Source organism: Gracilinanus agilis, chromosome 2, assembly GCF_016433145.1.
Source record: "Gracilinanus agilis isolate LMUSP501 chromosome 2, AgileGrace, whole genome shotgun sequence".
NCBI lineage: Eukaryota > Metazoa > Chordata > Mammalia > Didelphimorphia > Didelphidae > Gracilinanus > Gracilinanus agilis.
Window position 1 is genome coordinate 131,396,995 of NC_058131.1, and position 14,859 is coordinate 131,411,853.

A 14,859-nucleotide genomic window follows, 5' to 3' on the forward strand; every position below is an offset into this window, starting at 1 on the left:
GCAAAATTCACTGCACGTGGTCATCGGGCTGGACTCTCCTTGGCCACCTCTAGTCACCCCAGCTACAAAGGCAAGGTAGTCTAGGGATGATGAGTTGCTGATATCCATCTACTGATACAGGGATATTCTAAGAATAGCGAATGTAGGGGAATGTTTTAATTATCATTCAGGCCTTTATTCATTCTACTAATTAGGATCAGCAACTCATCTGTAACCTAGAGTCTGAGATAGCTCTCTGGAGTTAATTGGCTCGTCTGTGGTCCACATAGCCAGTATGTATTCGAATTAGGATTTAAATGCAAGTCTTCCTGACTCTGATTTTATTAAAATCCTTTTTGAAAGCAGGAATTTGGGGAGCCATATCAGTGAATAGAAAGCCAGGCCTGGAGATGGAGAGGTCCTGGGTACAAATCTAGCTATGTGACCCTGGACAAGTCACTTAACCCCTGTTGCCTAATCCTTACCATTCTTCTCCCTTGGAACTAATACACAGTATTGATTCTAAGACAGAAGATAAAGATCTTTTAAAATAAAATAAAATAAATTAAAAAACAGGAATTTCCTGGATGTGAGGATTCCCCTTTACCAACACAGATTGCAACTCCTCAATGCCTTAGTAGACATGTTTTCATATGTTGCTGTGGCTCTCTGGCCAACCAAAGCAGCAGTATAGATCAATAGAAAGAGTACTGCTTCTGGACTCAGTTGTCCTTTGTTCAAACTCTTTGATGTTTAGCATCTCTGTAACCATGGACGGATCATTTGAATTATCTGGGTTTCAATTTCTCACCCGGGAAAGAGGGGTTGGACTAAAAGTCCTCTTGAGTCTCTTCCATATATAGACGTATAGTCTACCCTGCTCTGGATCTAGGTATTTCTGTACCTGAAGCAAAAAGCAGAAAAGAGATTCTCAGATGAGCAGGAGATGGGAGAATTTAGAGTAGAAAGACAGAGACCCTGGAGGGCAGAGTGAGGGCAGAATACTTCATCTGCTGATTTCCAAGCCTATAAAACAAGCATTGATTAAGTATCTATAATATCAGGACCTGTGCTAGATGTTGGGGATACAGAGACAAAACATACTGTGGGAAGTACACAGCATGTAAGTCAATAAACATCTGATCAGGTAATCATTTAAGAAAGAAGAGAGCAGGAATGCTTAGAGGGGCTTGGGGAGGTTTCTTGTAGGATGGGTGCTTGTGCTGAGGCTTGAAGGAAGTTGAGGATTCTAGGAGGCAGAGGTGAGAAGAGGAATAAAAGATGGTCTATATAGAAGCACAGTGGGGTGGGAGCTCTGAATATAATGCCAACTTTGGAGAACAGCAAATAGGACAGTTTGGCTGAAAGGCAGACCATATGAAGTTGAATTCTTCAAATTAAGGCTGGAAAAAATAAGCAAGAGTAAGATTATGAAGCACTTTAATTGTCATGTTCAGGAGGTTGTATTTTATCCTGAAGGCTATACAGAGACACCAAAGGTTTTTGAGTAGAAGAGTGACATGCCAAGATTTGTGATTTAAGAATATAAAATGGTGGACAGGTAGGTGGATCAGTGGATAGAGCACCAGGCCTGAAGATGAAAGGTCTTGAATTCAAATCTTGTCTCTGACATTTCCTAGCTGTGTGACCATGGGCAAGTCACTTAATGCCAATTGCCCAACCCTTATCATTCTTCTCCCTTGGAACCGATACTTAGTATTGATTCTTAGAAGATAAGTTAAAAAAAACAAAGAATATAAAATTGACAGCTCTGTAGAGAATGAATTGTAGAGGGGAGAAACTAGAAGCTGGGAATTTGGAGGCTATTTTATCAATTTAGGTAATAGGGAATGAGAACCTAAACAAGGGTAGTGGCCATTGGAGTGGAGAGAATGGCAAAGATACAAAGGAATCTGTAATGGCAGAATCTGTAAAATTTGGGAATTAATTGCAAATAGTAGGGAACATATAAGAAAGTCAAGAATAAGTCAGATGTTGAGAACCCAGATGACTAGGAGGATGATATTCTTAAAGATTAGGAAGTTTAAAGGAACAAGTTCAGGAGAAGTTGAGTTCCGTTTAGGAGTTGGAAAAGCTTATCTGATATCTACATAATGATGTTTTAGCAGGCAACCAAAATGTGTGGTACTAGAGGGGAACTTGTGATAGATAGATAGATAGACTGCTAGAAAGATAGATAGATAGATAGATAGATAGATAGATAGATAGATAGATAGATAGATAGATAGATGGATGGATAGATAGATAGATAGATAGATAGATAGATAGATAGATAGATAGATAGATAGACAGACAGAGATAGATAGAAAGAGAGATAGTAGAGAGACATAGACAAAGACAAAGAAAGATCTAGATGTATATATTTAGAAGTCATTTAAGAAGAGAAGAGGAGATGAAGGGAGAGGAGACAGGATGAGATAAAGGAAAAGGGGAGGGAGAGGGAATGGAAAGGATATGGGAGAGGAGAGAAGGGAAACGAAGAGAATATAGAAGATAACCTTTCTAATACTTCCTCTCTTTAGCAATACATCTTGATCGGTGATCCATCAGAGTAAAATGAAATAGAGAAAAATCAAGAAAGCTGAAAAAGGAAGCAGTAAAATTCAGGGGGAGAGAGTAGTTAAGAATATTACAATCTTTGGGGAAGCTGTATGGCTCAGTGGATTGAGAGCCAGACCTAGAGACAGGAAGTCCTAGATTCAAATCTCAGATACCTCCTAGCTGTGTGACTCTGGGGAAGTCACTTAATCCCCATTGCCTAGCTCTTACTGCTCTTCTGCCTTGGAATCAATATTCAATATTGATTATAAGATTTAAGGTAAGGGTTTTAAAAAATTAAAACCTTAAAGATGAAGAAGAGGGAGGAAGAAGATTGTGCAATAACTCAATTAAAAGACCCTTTTTTACCTTGGAGAGACAAGTTTCAGTTGTGTGAGGATGGAGACAAGATTTCAATGATTATGAAGCAAGTGGGAAGCAAAGAAGTATAGATAACTTCCCTTCCCCCAGTTACTTAGTTATGAAAGGAAGGGGTTAAAAAGGATCGCTCCACATTTTAAATAATTATTTTCATTTTGACATCTTTTCCTATTCATTTCTTTCTCCTCTTCAACATCTCCACTACTGTCTACATGCAGGTTCAACCTTAAGTACCTATCTCCCCTTCTTCATGCTAAGGTGACTGAAGCTTACATCAGATTGATTCTTGGCCAAGATTCAAAGGCATGTGAGCTGGAATTAGAGGAGAATAGAAGCCTGCCCTCAGACAGAATCCAAATGCAATACACATGATCTCATCATCCCCTCTGTGATTGAAGAATCTATCCTTCTGTACCATATGTACTATATGGGGTTCTTCCACTGTCTCACAACAGGCAGGACACCAGTTTCCTAGGAGAAAGAGACACTGGGAGCTAATGGCAGTTGATTCTAACAGAATCTTCCTCAAATTCTGCTTCTGATTTTCCAGGCTTTATTACAATCTTGTCTTTGCTGCTGCATCATCCTGGAACTTCCCTCAGAATCTGGGACAAAGTCATCCTGGAATATCATCTATCCTTGTGGCCGTGGAACATCCTTTTGCCATGACAGCTCCTTTCTCCCATTGGTGAATAACTCCTTGTGCTTCTATTTCAAGAAGAGGACCAGGCCAGCCAAACATTTCTCTCTTGATTCTGCTTTTTACTTTCTGACATCATACCCCTGAAGGAGTACCTTCTCTCCTCCCAAACCATGTCCTAACCCTACTGTTCATCTCCCTTTTGTCTGTAGTCTTCTCCTTAAGGGTGGGAATTACATTTCTTTTTGTTGGTATTGGCTCTCTATTATATTGCGCTGGACCTGGAGCAGAGTAATTGATTAATAAATGGTTGTTGACTTGCCAGGTCATCTCAACCCATTCATTGTTCTGAAATCAATCTGGCTATCCATCCCCAGGCTCTCATCCATATTTAGAGGTGTTAAGTACAGATGGACTTGGTAATAGGTGGCCAAAGCTGCTTGAAGAAACATCTTAGTCTAATCTTCAGTAAAAATGGTTAAAGGAAAAAAGGTTAAAGGATAGGGACCCATTCTTTTGCCTCTCTCCAACCTTTAGATTTATTGAGAAGTACTCAGAATATTGATGCCCTGGTGACTTGAGAAGCATGGAAATTCCTGACTTTGGCTCTGGATGTGGAAATGGAGACAACCCTTCCCCTCTCATGTTAGGTATTCCCCAACATCATGCCCATGATACCACTTTGTCACACTCTAAAGTCCAAAGTGCCTGGAACAAAATCTAAGGTGCACTTCCTGGACTACAACTCTGTGGGGTTCTGGTGATATTATTCCTTACAGAGCTCAGATTCTGTTTAGCTGACAGACCTAGTCATTCAGCAGAACCATGTTGACCCTGTCAAAATTTATCTTCTATGGGCAGAGCCTCTAAGAATGCCAGGTTGCTTTCACAACTTAATAAGGCAATAAAGTAGGACATTAGTAGATTTTTACTTTACTTTTGTTATTATTTTCTTTCTTATCCATATATATGCATATATATAAAAATATCCATTCTTATCACTTTATATCTAGGACAATCACATGTTGGACTAGACTAGAAATGGACTGAATCCCAGCCCTCATGCCATTAACAGACATTGTCACCTTGAGCAAATCACTGTCCTCATTTGTAGCAAAATGAGAGAGTTTGAATAGATTGTCTCTAACTCTTTCATTCAATGAATGTTTCTTCTTTTTTGCAAAAAAGGAAACAAAAAGAATCAACTCTAAATTGTTCCTTTAATCTATACGTGTCTTCTTTTATGGTAAATATATTTCATGTTCTCTACCTAGTTGTACAATCTTTTTTTTCCCTCTTAAATTTCAGAATGGATTACTATGTGTATAAGAAATGATGAAGGGAATAATTTCAGAAAAACTAGGGAAAACTTATATGAACTCATGTTAAGTGAAGTGAAAAGAACCACAAGAACAACATTATTAGAAAGATAAGCAATTTTGAAAAACTTGTGAACTCTTAACAACACTATAGCCAACTACAATTCCAAAGGCCTTGTGGTTAACGATATATTTTATTATTTTGCTTTTGGGGACATAGCTAATCTGGGAATTTGTTTTGTTTGACTATATATACCTGTCATTGTTTTTATTAGTATTAGTTTTTGCCTTCTCAGTTGGTTAGGCAGAGAGAGGCAAGACAGAGTGAATTCAAAATGGAAAATAAAATAAAATTGAATTTTTTAAAATGTTCATAGCTCTATAACATTTTCCTGGTTTACAAAGTTCTTTATATACATCATTTGATTTGATTCTTAATTCAAAGAACTTAGGGTTACTCCAGACATGCAGTGGGCATTTGGCAGATGCCAATCATCTTTAGAACACTGTTATATTTCTGAAAAATTTCTAGAACAACCAAGGAGAAGCATTTAGCAACAATACTTTAAAAAAATCATCAACAGGAAATGACATTATTTTCAATAGCTTTTCGGAACACAGAGATAAAAATGGGTATCTTCTTATGCCTGAAAACCACTATTTTGCTTTAGTCCGTTTACTATTTCTCTCCCCCAATTTTTGTAGGAATTCAGAGCATCACTCTCAACAAACTGGAGTGTAAGATTTAAAATAATCAAGTGGTATGTATATTTTGCTTGGGAGAATGAGTTTTTAGCAGATAATTGTTGAATATTAGTTTTAGATTTCTCTCAGGTATTTATTAGTATGTAAATAACAGATTTATTAGCCCACATTGAAAGCTAGTCATCAGTATAAGCCCAGTGTTTCTTCTTGCACAGTGAAAAAGCAATTTAAACTTAAACCATCTTTCATAGGCAAGGCATCCTGGGTAACATGGGGAAGAAAGGGAAGCAGTAGATAGAGGTCACTCCCAAAGTCAGCTGTCAGTTAGATGCTATCTAAGAGACTCAAGACATTTTGATCCTGTCATCAAAGTTGCAAGGGATACAAATGAGCTAGGATGGAATAAACAGGTACACTGATATTAATACTGGTGTCAGAGTTCACTACACAAATGACTTAATCTGTCACTGAAAGAAGGATCTAGAAAAGCTGTTCACATCAAAAGAAATCTGTGTTTTGATGGGAGATTTTTTTTAGAAAACTACATGCCGTGAGTGAGCTTCTGACATCCTAGTTATTCAAGAACCGTTTTGCATCCCTGCTGTGACTATGAATGACAGCCTATTATAGTGTGCATGGAGGGGGAAAAATAGAGAAAAATCTCAGGCCTTCCATATTGCCTACTAAAATGTCACCAAGGACACCGGTTTTTTCAAACAGGCTTTAATTCTTCTCCTAGAAGTTTTCCCATCGATGGAAAAGGTATCAAAATTATTTTAGATGCCTTCTTCACTCAAAAGTTACTGGAGCCAGACTGAACTATTCCAGAGACTCGTCATATTGTTGAATAAATTCCACTCACAGAGGAAAAAAGAATCATAGAATCTATAAAATCAGAATCACAGTTCTTTGAAGATTGATATTGGAAGGGACCTTAGCAACCATCCTATCCAACAGAAATCCCATCTCCGCTATCACCAGCAAACGCTCACTTGGTCAAAGCTCACTGCCCTTCTAGATAGCTCTCAGTCTTCAGAAATATATTGGTATGGAGTCAAAAATCTACCTCTATTGTCACATGAACTTGTCAGTCCTAGATCTGCCTTTTGGGGTCAAGCCAAACAAGTCTCATCCTCTTTGCCATAACCTTCAGACATTTGAAGGCAGGGACCAAGTGATGCCTAAATCTTTCCTTCTCCAGGATAAACATTCTAGTTCCAACTATCCTCATTTGAAAATGTTTCTAACATATAAATGTGAGGTTCCTTCTCTACCTCAATTAGTCAATAGATCAATCAATAGAATAAAATAGGTATTCAAACATACAATCAATTTGAAAAGACTATAGGATGGATTTAGGGCTACTGAATAAAAATTGGATGAGATCACACTGAAAACATGTAGTAATTGATTAAGATCAAATTCTACTTCTTGGGCTAAATTTTTTAAAGCCCTTACCTCCTGTCTTAGAATCAATACTGTGTATTGGTTCTAAGGCAGAAGAGTGGCAAGTGCTAGACGATGGAGGTTAAGTGAGTTACCCAGGGTCACATAGCTAGGAAATGTCTGAGGTCAGATTTGAACCCAGGACCTTCTGTCTCTAGGCCTGGCTCTCAATCTGAAAGCAGTAAAAGACTTGAAGCCTTGTTGCACCTTGAGAACAGATATTATATATATATATGTGCATATATATATATAATATAATACATTGTATTTATATATGTTTCATATATTATATATAAATTTATAAAATTTAATTTAATAAAATCCCATTTGCCTAGCCCTTGTCATTCTATCTTAGAGTTATTATTAAGATAGAAAGTAAGGATCTAAAAGAATTTGATATGGTAAATCATAAAATCTCATATTGGGTTCCAAAATTCTACTTCTAAAGTGCAAGATATATATTAGAAGAGGCATTAGTAGATAGAAGTTTGTCTAAAGAAGATCCAGGAATTCTAGTAGGCTCCAAAGTCAATAGAAGTATGTCTAAAGAAGATTCAGGAATTCTAATGAGCTCCATAGTCAATATGAGTGGATAATAGAATATAGCCATCAAGAATGCTAATGTGATATTAATCTGGTTTAAGAGAGGCAGAGTACTTAGAGCAGTGGTTCCCAAACTTTTTTGGCCTACCGCCCCCTTTCCAGAAAAAAAATATTACTTAGCCCCTTGGAAATTAATTTTTAAAAAAATTTAATAGCAATTAACAGGAAAGATAAATGCACCTGTGGCCATCACTGCCTCCCTGGATCGCTGCAGCACCCACCAGGGGGTGGTAGCGCCCACTTTGGGAATCACTGGCTTAGAGCTAGTATGATAGGGCCACAATCTCTTAGGGTTCCTCCATCTTCCAGCAACATAGTTGATGGCTAATTTTCACTGAAAGGTGAAAAATTTGCCCCTGCCTGGGTCAGGAAGTTAAGACTCAGGCTGCCTTGGCACCATATCCTAGAAGCCTTTGGGCATAATGTTGTGACTTTCTGGGTTGCCCCTCACATGGAGTTGGGGCCCCTCAGAATTGACTCATCCCAAGACCCTGATGATGCCACTTAATCTAAATATTGGATTATTCTTATTGAAAACCCTTTCTATTTCTTTAACTAAATCCCCCCTATTAATGGTTGAATGACCTAATAGTGCCTCCTTCTATCCCAGCACTGAACCTGAGCTAACAGAGTATCAGCATGTCAGATTTGCCCTCAAAAAATGGCATAATTGGGCACTGAGATGAGATGAGACCGCATTTTGGCTCATATTGTGATTAAAAACATGGAAGGGTACTGCAAATATGGGCATTGGAGTGATGAGAAGGCTGGATATAGCACCTTGGTACCATTAGTGAGAACCTTCTTACATTCCATATAGAGTTCTCTCCAGTTAAGCGAGACTGGGGGCTGATGGGGGGGGGGGGTGTAGGCGATGAGAACAGGTGGCTACAGCTGTAGAGCTCCCAGAACCAAGCACTGAGGCTAAGGTGGCAGGTGAGAAGCACTCAAAGCCTGCCAGCCACCCTCCACATGATCACAGAGAAACAAAAATGCCTCACAACAAACACTGGATTGGCAGAACCAGCAGAAGAAGGGGTGAAGCAGTGCTTTAGGCCAGAATAGCCCAGAGAGACAGCAAGGAAGACACATCTCCCTGGGCTATGAGGAGAGAGTGTTGAACAAGCCTCAGCAGAACTTGGACAAGAGCAAGAGGCAGGGGAAGGAGCACCAGCCTGCGCCCAGCCTTAGCAAGGCCAGGGCAGAAACTAGTTTAATTTTGGAACAAGCAGCAGAGGGAGGAAAGTGGCCCCCTTAGAGTCCAGCCTCAGTGAGATTAGGCAGAACTAAACTGAATAGCTATAAACCTCCACACAGGAGCCAACCAGGCTGCCTGTGCAGTGTTTAATCTGAGCCAACCTAGAGAGCACAAGATAGCACTCCCTTCACCCCAGGAATAGAGCTGTTATGAATAACAATTAATCTTGGAGGCTTTATACTAAATTTATAAGGATTGATTAGAAAGAAAGAAAGATAGAAATAAGGTTTCCAGCCTTTCTAACGTAAAGTCCTAGTTCTTAGATTGGGGACCTGGATGGGGAGACCTGCTTTGCCACTTGCCAGAGATGGCTTACTTAGATTAGCAGCTGTGAGAGAGCTACTTTCACAAGCCCCCCCCCCAAATGGCAGAGAGACAAACACAAGTGAGGGCTTTTTAAGCTCAGACTAAACCCTCCCCTTAGATTTTCTAATTGGCTAGGTTTTCACTTCAGTCTCTCCACATCACATTCCTTGACTACCTTTGGTCAAGAATCTCACCTGCCATGCTGGCAAATTAAGACACATGACTCTGTGACCCCTATTATGTGAGGCTTCTGGGATCAGACTGGGTTTGAGGTTCCCTAGATATTTAATTCACACAGAGCTAAGATTCAGCAGATGGGCAAAATCAAGAGAAAAAATCATACCCGAATGAGCAAAAGTCAGAGAAAAAGCCTGATGCTAGAAAAAATGTTTCATCAAGAGGGATGACCAAAATACAGAGTCAGAAGAGGATAGCATTACAAAAATAAAAATGGGTAAAGCCTTAAGGGAATGTATGAAAAGATGTCAAACCCTCAAAAAAGAGACCATGCCTCCACTGATATAGAGGGATTAGTTGAGTGGGTGCCAGAGAAAGATGCCATCAAGGATAAAGAAAGAGCCAAGACCAGCATTCTCTGGTGGTTGGAGTGGTTGGGCTGCCTGTAAAATAAGGTTGAAAGCAAACTGACTTAACATATTCAGTAACTAGGAGCAGTGACTTCAGTTTTTAAGGAATGTCAAGGGCTAGCTAATAGATCTGGCACTAGCCCAAGTGAAGAGCCTTCTGTTGACGGAGGTGAGGGACAATGCTGGAACAAACCTCCAGTGAGAGGCACCAATCTCCAACCCTGAGGTTCTGCTGCATCCTGCTGAAATCAGAGCCGTGACCCAAGAGGATGAGAGCAGAAGTGGAGAAGAAACTTGGCAATACATGGCAGGAAAGCCCTGGGCTTCTCTTATTACTTCTCCCTGGAGGAGGGTGAGTTCTTTTGTAGAAAGGACAGGGAATGGTTCAACTTTCACCACCAATCAATGGGGAAGGTTGCAAGAGTTCATACAGAAACCTGGTAAGTCACAGGAGCAGCGGTTGCCAAGAGCATAGTCTAAAAGAACCAGTACAGAGATTTTTCTGTTCCATAGGTTTGAGGAATCTCAGAAGATGACTTCAATGTCAATTGAATCAGTTCTATACCCTATGAGGAAGCTACCCTCTGCCCCTTTGTAGTGACTAAGACATGGAGTAACATATATATATATATATAACATATATATCTGGTCTCTCCTAAATTCAAATTCCCATTTCATCATGCTCCCTGATGACAGTTGACAGGGGAAGAGGTAAAGTTACTAAAGGATTTTGGTTTTGATAGACTAGATCTATTCAGCCCTCTCCCACCCACCCAGAACCTCCCATTTCCAATGCCAGCCTTTCTGGGGCCAATTAAAGATAGCCTTCTAAATCTGGGTTCTGGGTGGTTCCTAGGCCAAGAGGTCCTCCATCCATCATCATCTGGGAAAATAACCCTTCTATAGTATCTCAGAATCAGATGTTTGCCTTTGCCAATTAAGGGTTGTACCATCCAGGTCAAGCATCCAACCTCTTAAATTCATTGTCTAGGACAAACCAATACCATCCTGGGCAGGAAGAAAGACACTCTAGTCTAGTCATTTCCATCTCAGCAAACACATCCCAGGTAGGAATGCTTTTGGATGTAGTTCCAGTTGACTCTCTCTGGCTCAGCCTGATCACTTCCCTGGTCAAAATCTCCTGAGTCTTGAGGCTCCTTCAAAGGGTTCCATATATCCTAGAGAAATAGCTTAGGTTCCTCTCGATGAGCAGGCTTCTTTAGAAGAATGTCTTTCAAATATTAGAAGGAATAGGGGCAGCTACTTGGTTCAGTGGATGGAGTGCCACACCTCAGACATATCCTAGTTGTATGGCCCTGGGCAAGTCACTTAACCCCCACTACCTAGCCCTTACTGCTCTTTTGCCTTAGAATCAATACACAGTATTGATTCTAAAATGGAAAGTAAGGGTTTAAAAAAAAAGAAGTCTTTAAATTAAGGGTAAATGACCTCTTGTATGGATGAGAGAAGAAAGGGATTTTTCAATGAGATATGGCTTAGTTTGTTAGCCTGGTGAGTTTCTTTCCAGTCCTGAGATATTATGAGCTTTTTGAGCCTCATTTTCCTCATCAATTAAATGATAAAGATAATACTATCTATATTACAATCAATCAACAATTAGCAGTCATCAGGCATTTATTAAGTACTTAGTCTATGCCTGCCAGGGTTGCATCGTGTAAATTAATCTTCCTTCTAAAGTGTAATATTTTGTACTAGCCGTTACGTGCCATATAGTCACATATATATATACAATGGAAGGCAATTGACCTTTATGAAGCACCTACTATGAGACATACCAAGCAAGGGCAAGTTAAAGTTGTGCATATTAAGACTGACTTGAAACTTGAAGACATTAAAAAACTATAAGGGAAATTGAGAGCAATTAACATCTATGGAATATGTCCTAATGTATACCTTTGGCAGCATAAAATGGACAATATGGCTTTCAGCTAGGGGTTCTTGACCTTTTGTATTATGGTCTCCTACGTCAATCTAGTGAAGTCCATAAACCTCTTCTCAGAATAATATTTTAAATATACAAAATAAAGTGGCTAAGAATTGAGTGGGATCCAAAGGCAATCCATGGGAGACATGCACATGAACTAGAACAGGCATGTCAACCACGAAGTGCTAAAGAAATAACCCATTAATTCTGATTTGTTTATAGGAACAGAAAAGTTTATGATAATATTTCAGAATCAAGTCATCACCTCCAAAAATTACAGAATTTTTTTTCAGGATCCTGGAGTTATTGATCCATGTAAATTATGCAATAAAATTGTAGAAGTTCTGCAAAATGTCATTCTAGGTTTTTTTAAATAAACATCTACCATATACCTAATAAGATAACTTGCTAGCTAGAATTATACAGCAAGAGTTTATGAGCCTTCATAAACTAACAGACCGACAAATCCAAGCACTATAAAGTACAGACCTCAAAATACCCTTGAAAATTCATCAAATATGATATCATTATCAGATAAAGAAATGTTGCCCACATAGACATAACAATCATCAATAAAAATTTAAGAGCAACATGTTTAATAGATGTAGCCATGCCAAAATACTCTGTTCCTTCAAATGCACAGACTTAATAGAAGAAATCAAAATTAAGTGGGGACAAAATGGGGGGTAGCTTTCATGGAGGGGATCTATCATCCTCATTGCCCTCTCTATTATTGGAGTTGATCCCTAAATACATTCTGTTATCTTACAGAAGATGAGTTCACATATCAATATTTTTATTCACTTAAAAAAGGAATTATTCAACCTATTTCAATAATAGTCCAAAGGACATTCAAATAGTAATAGTAAGGGAACAACTTTTTTTTCAAGCCTTTTTCTATGTGAACTCCCTCAAAGAAGATGAGGTAATAATAGCTGACATTTTTATAGTAACTTAGAGTTTAGAAAGCACTATTCATACCTCATCTAACTTGATCCTTACCTCAACCTTCAGGTATTATAAGTTGCAATGATGAACATACTGCAGGGTGTGTGCTAGTGAAAAACAACATGATAGAGCCTCTGGAGCCCTAAAGCTTAGAGTCTGATAACCTGAATTTGAATCTACTTCAGATATCTACTAGCTATGTGAACATGGGAAAGTCACTGACTCACTCAAAAGCTCAGTTTCCTAATCCAAAAATAATGCTTGCACTACCTAACCCGATGGATTGTTTTAAGAAGAATGCCTTGTATACCTTAAAGCACAATACTGCATATTTGTGAATTCATTAACACAAAATCATAGATCTTTGAAAAGTACCATTAATATTGTGATCACTGGTGTTAATATTCCTAGTTTCCGTCTTTGTTTGTGATCATTGGCAACAGTTCCTGATGTCTTTCTGTAGGATAATAAGCTTCCGAAATATGTAATGGTAAATCACCATTTAATGAGAATTTGGCAAGGAGAGGATGTACTGCAAGCAAATGTATGTTTGAAGGGGGGGGGAAGGGAGTAGGCACAGAAAGAGGGTTGTTCAGCCCACTCAACCATTCCTTGCATAAAGGGGGGAAATTCTCTTTCAACAATTTTCCTTTTCAGCCTCTTGTATGACTCCTCTTCCTGTTCTTTTGTTCTTACTCTCCTATCATCTCCCTTTCTCCTCCATGTCATAATCTATTATAGCCCCTTCTGCTGTGAGCATGCCAAGCAACAAAAGAGAGACAATAACATTTCTTAACACGGCAAGCTCAGTAACTCCTCTGGTAACTCCAGGAGCTGCTTCTTCAGCACTCACACACCCACAGAGAAAAATAGAGCCTCATAGCAGGAGAAGCGAAACCCCTTTGTGAGGGCATGACTTCCAGACTCCACTATCTCCAGGGAGAGAAAGCACAGCATATGGGAAAAACCTACCTTTATAAATAGAATCCGGGAAGCATTTTGTATAACCTTGGCCAAGGTCCCCATTTCCCACATGAAACCCAGGTCATTCTCTCACCAGAAAGAGGCAATTTTTTTTTCTAACAACATAGATTTCTTTGGACTCTAACCTTTCCTAACTCTTAGTAGAATGATAAAGAAGAGCTGACTAATTCTTCCTCAAATCATTCCAAGCAGTAAACAGGCAGCCTCATTCTTTGTGTGAACGTTTACTTTATCAGTGGTGTATAGGACAGTAAGGTTGCCTGGGTTAGAAGGCAGCAGGATGTCAACCATCATATATAAGATTCTTGCTATCTGTCAGGTACTGTGCTAAGGAATTAGAATACAAAGAAAGACAAACAGGAAGATTTATATCACCACTATTCAAATAATTTGGTAAATACCTACTATATGCAAGTCACTATGGTGAATGCTGAAGATAAAATATAAGAAAAAATTCATCTCCTTCCCTGATGACTCCTCTCTCTCTTTTGCTGGGTCTTCATTCATCTTATACCCTTAACTGTAAGTTTCCCAGCTCCAAGATTCTGTCTTGGGTTTTCTTTTCTTCCCTCTATTTATAAATAAACACATTCTATCTCAGGGACCTTATTAGGTCCCATAAGTTTTATCTTCATTGTACAGCTTACTCTCAGACCTATATTTCCAACCCTAGTCTCTCCCCTTTACTTTATTCCTGGATCCCTAAGCCTGTCAGCAAATAAGTATTTAATAAATGCTTGTAACTGGCTGACTGGTTATGAGGCATTTCAACCTAGATGTCCTAGGATCATCTCAAACTCAAAATATCCAAAACAAAATTCATTATTGTCCCACCAAATCCACCCCATCTTCCAAACTTTCTCGTTTCTGTCAGACACCACTATTCTTCCAGTCTCCTAAATTCCTAACTTTGGAAGTATCTTTGACTTCTCATTGTATCTCATTCCACAAAAAAGCCAATGAGTTACCAAGTCTTGCATTTTTAGATCCACATTATCTCTTACATCTTACCCCTTCTTTCTACTCACATAGATATCACTTTCGTTCATATCTTCATCACCTGTCACTCAGACTGTTATGATAACCTTCTGATTGGTTTCTCTGCCTCACATCTCTCCTTTCTCCAGGCCATCCTTCACATATCTGCCAAAGTAATTTTCCTTCAGCATAAGTCTAACGATGTCACTACCCTATTCAAT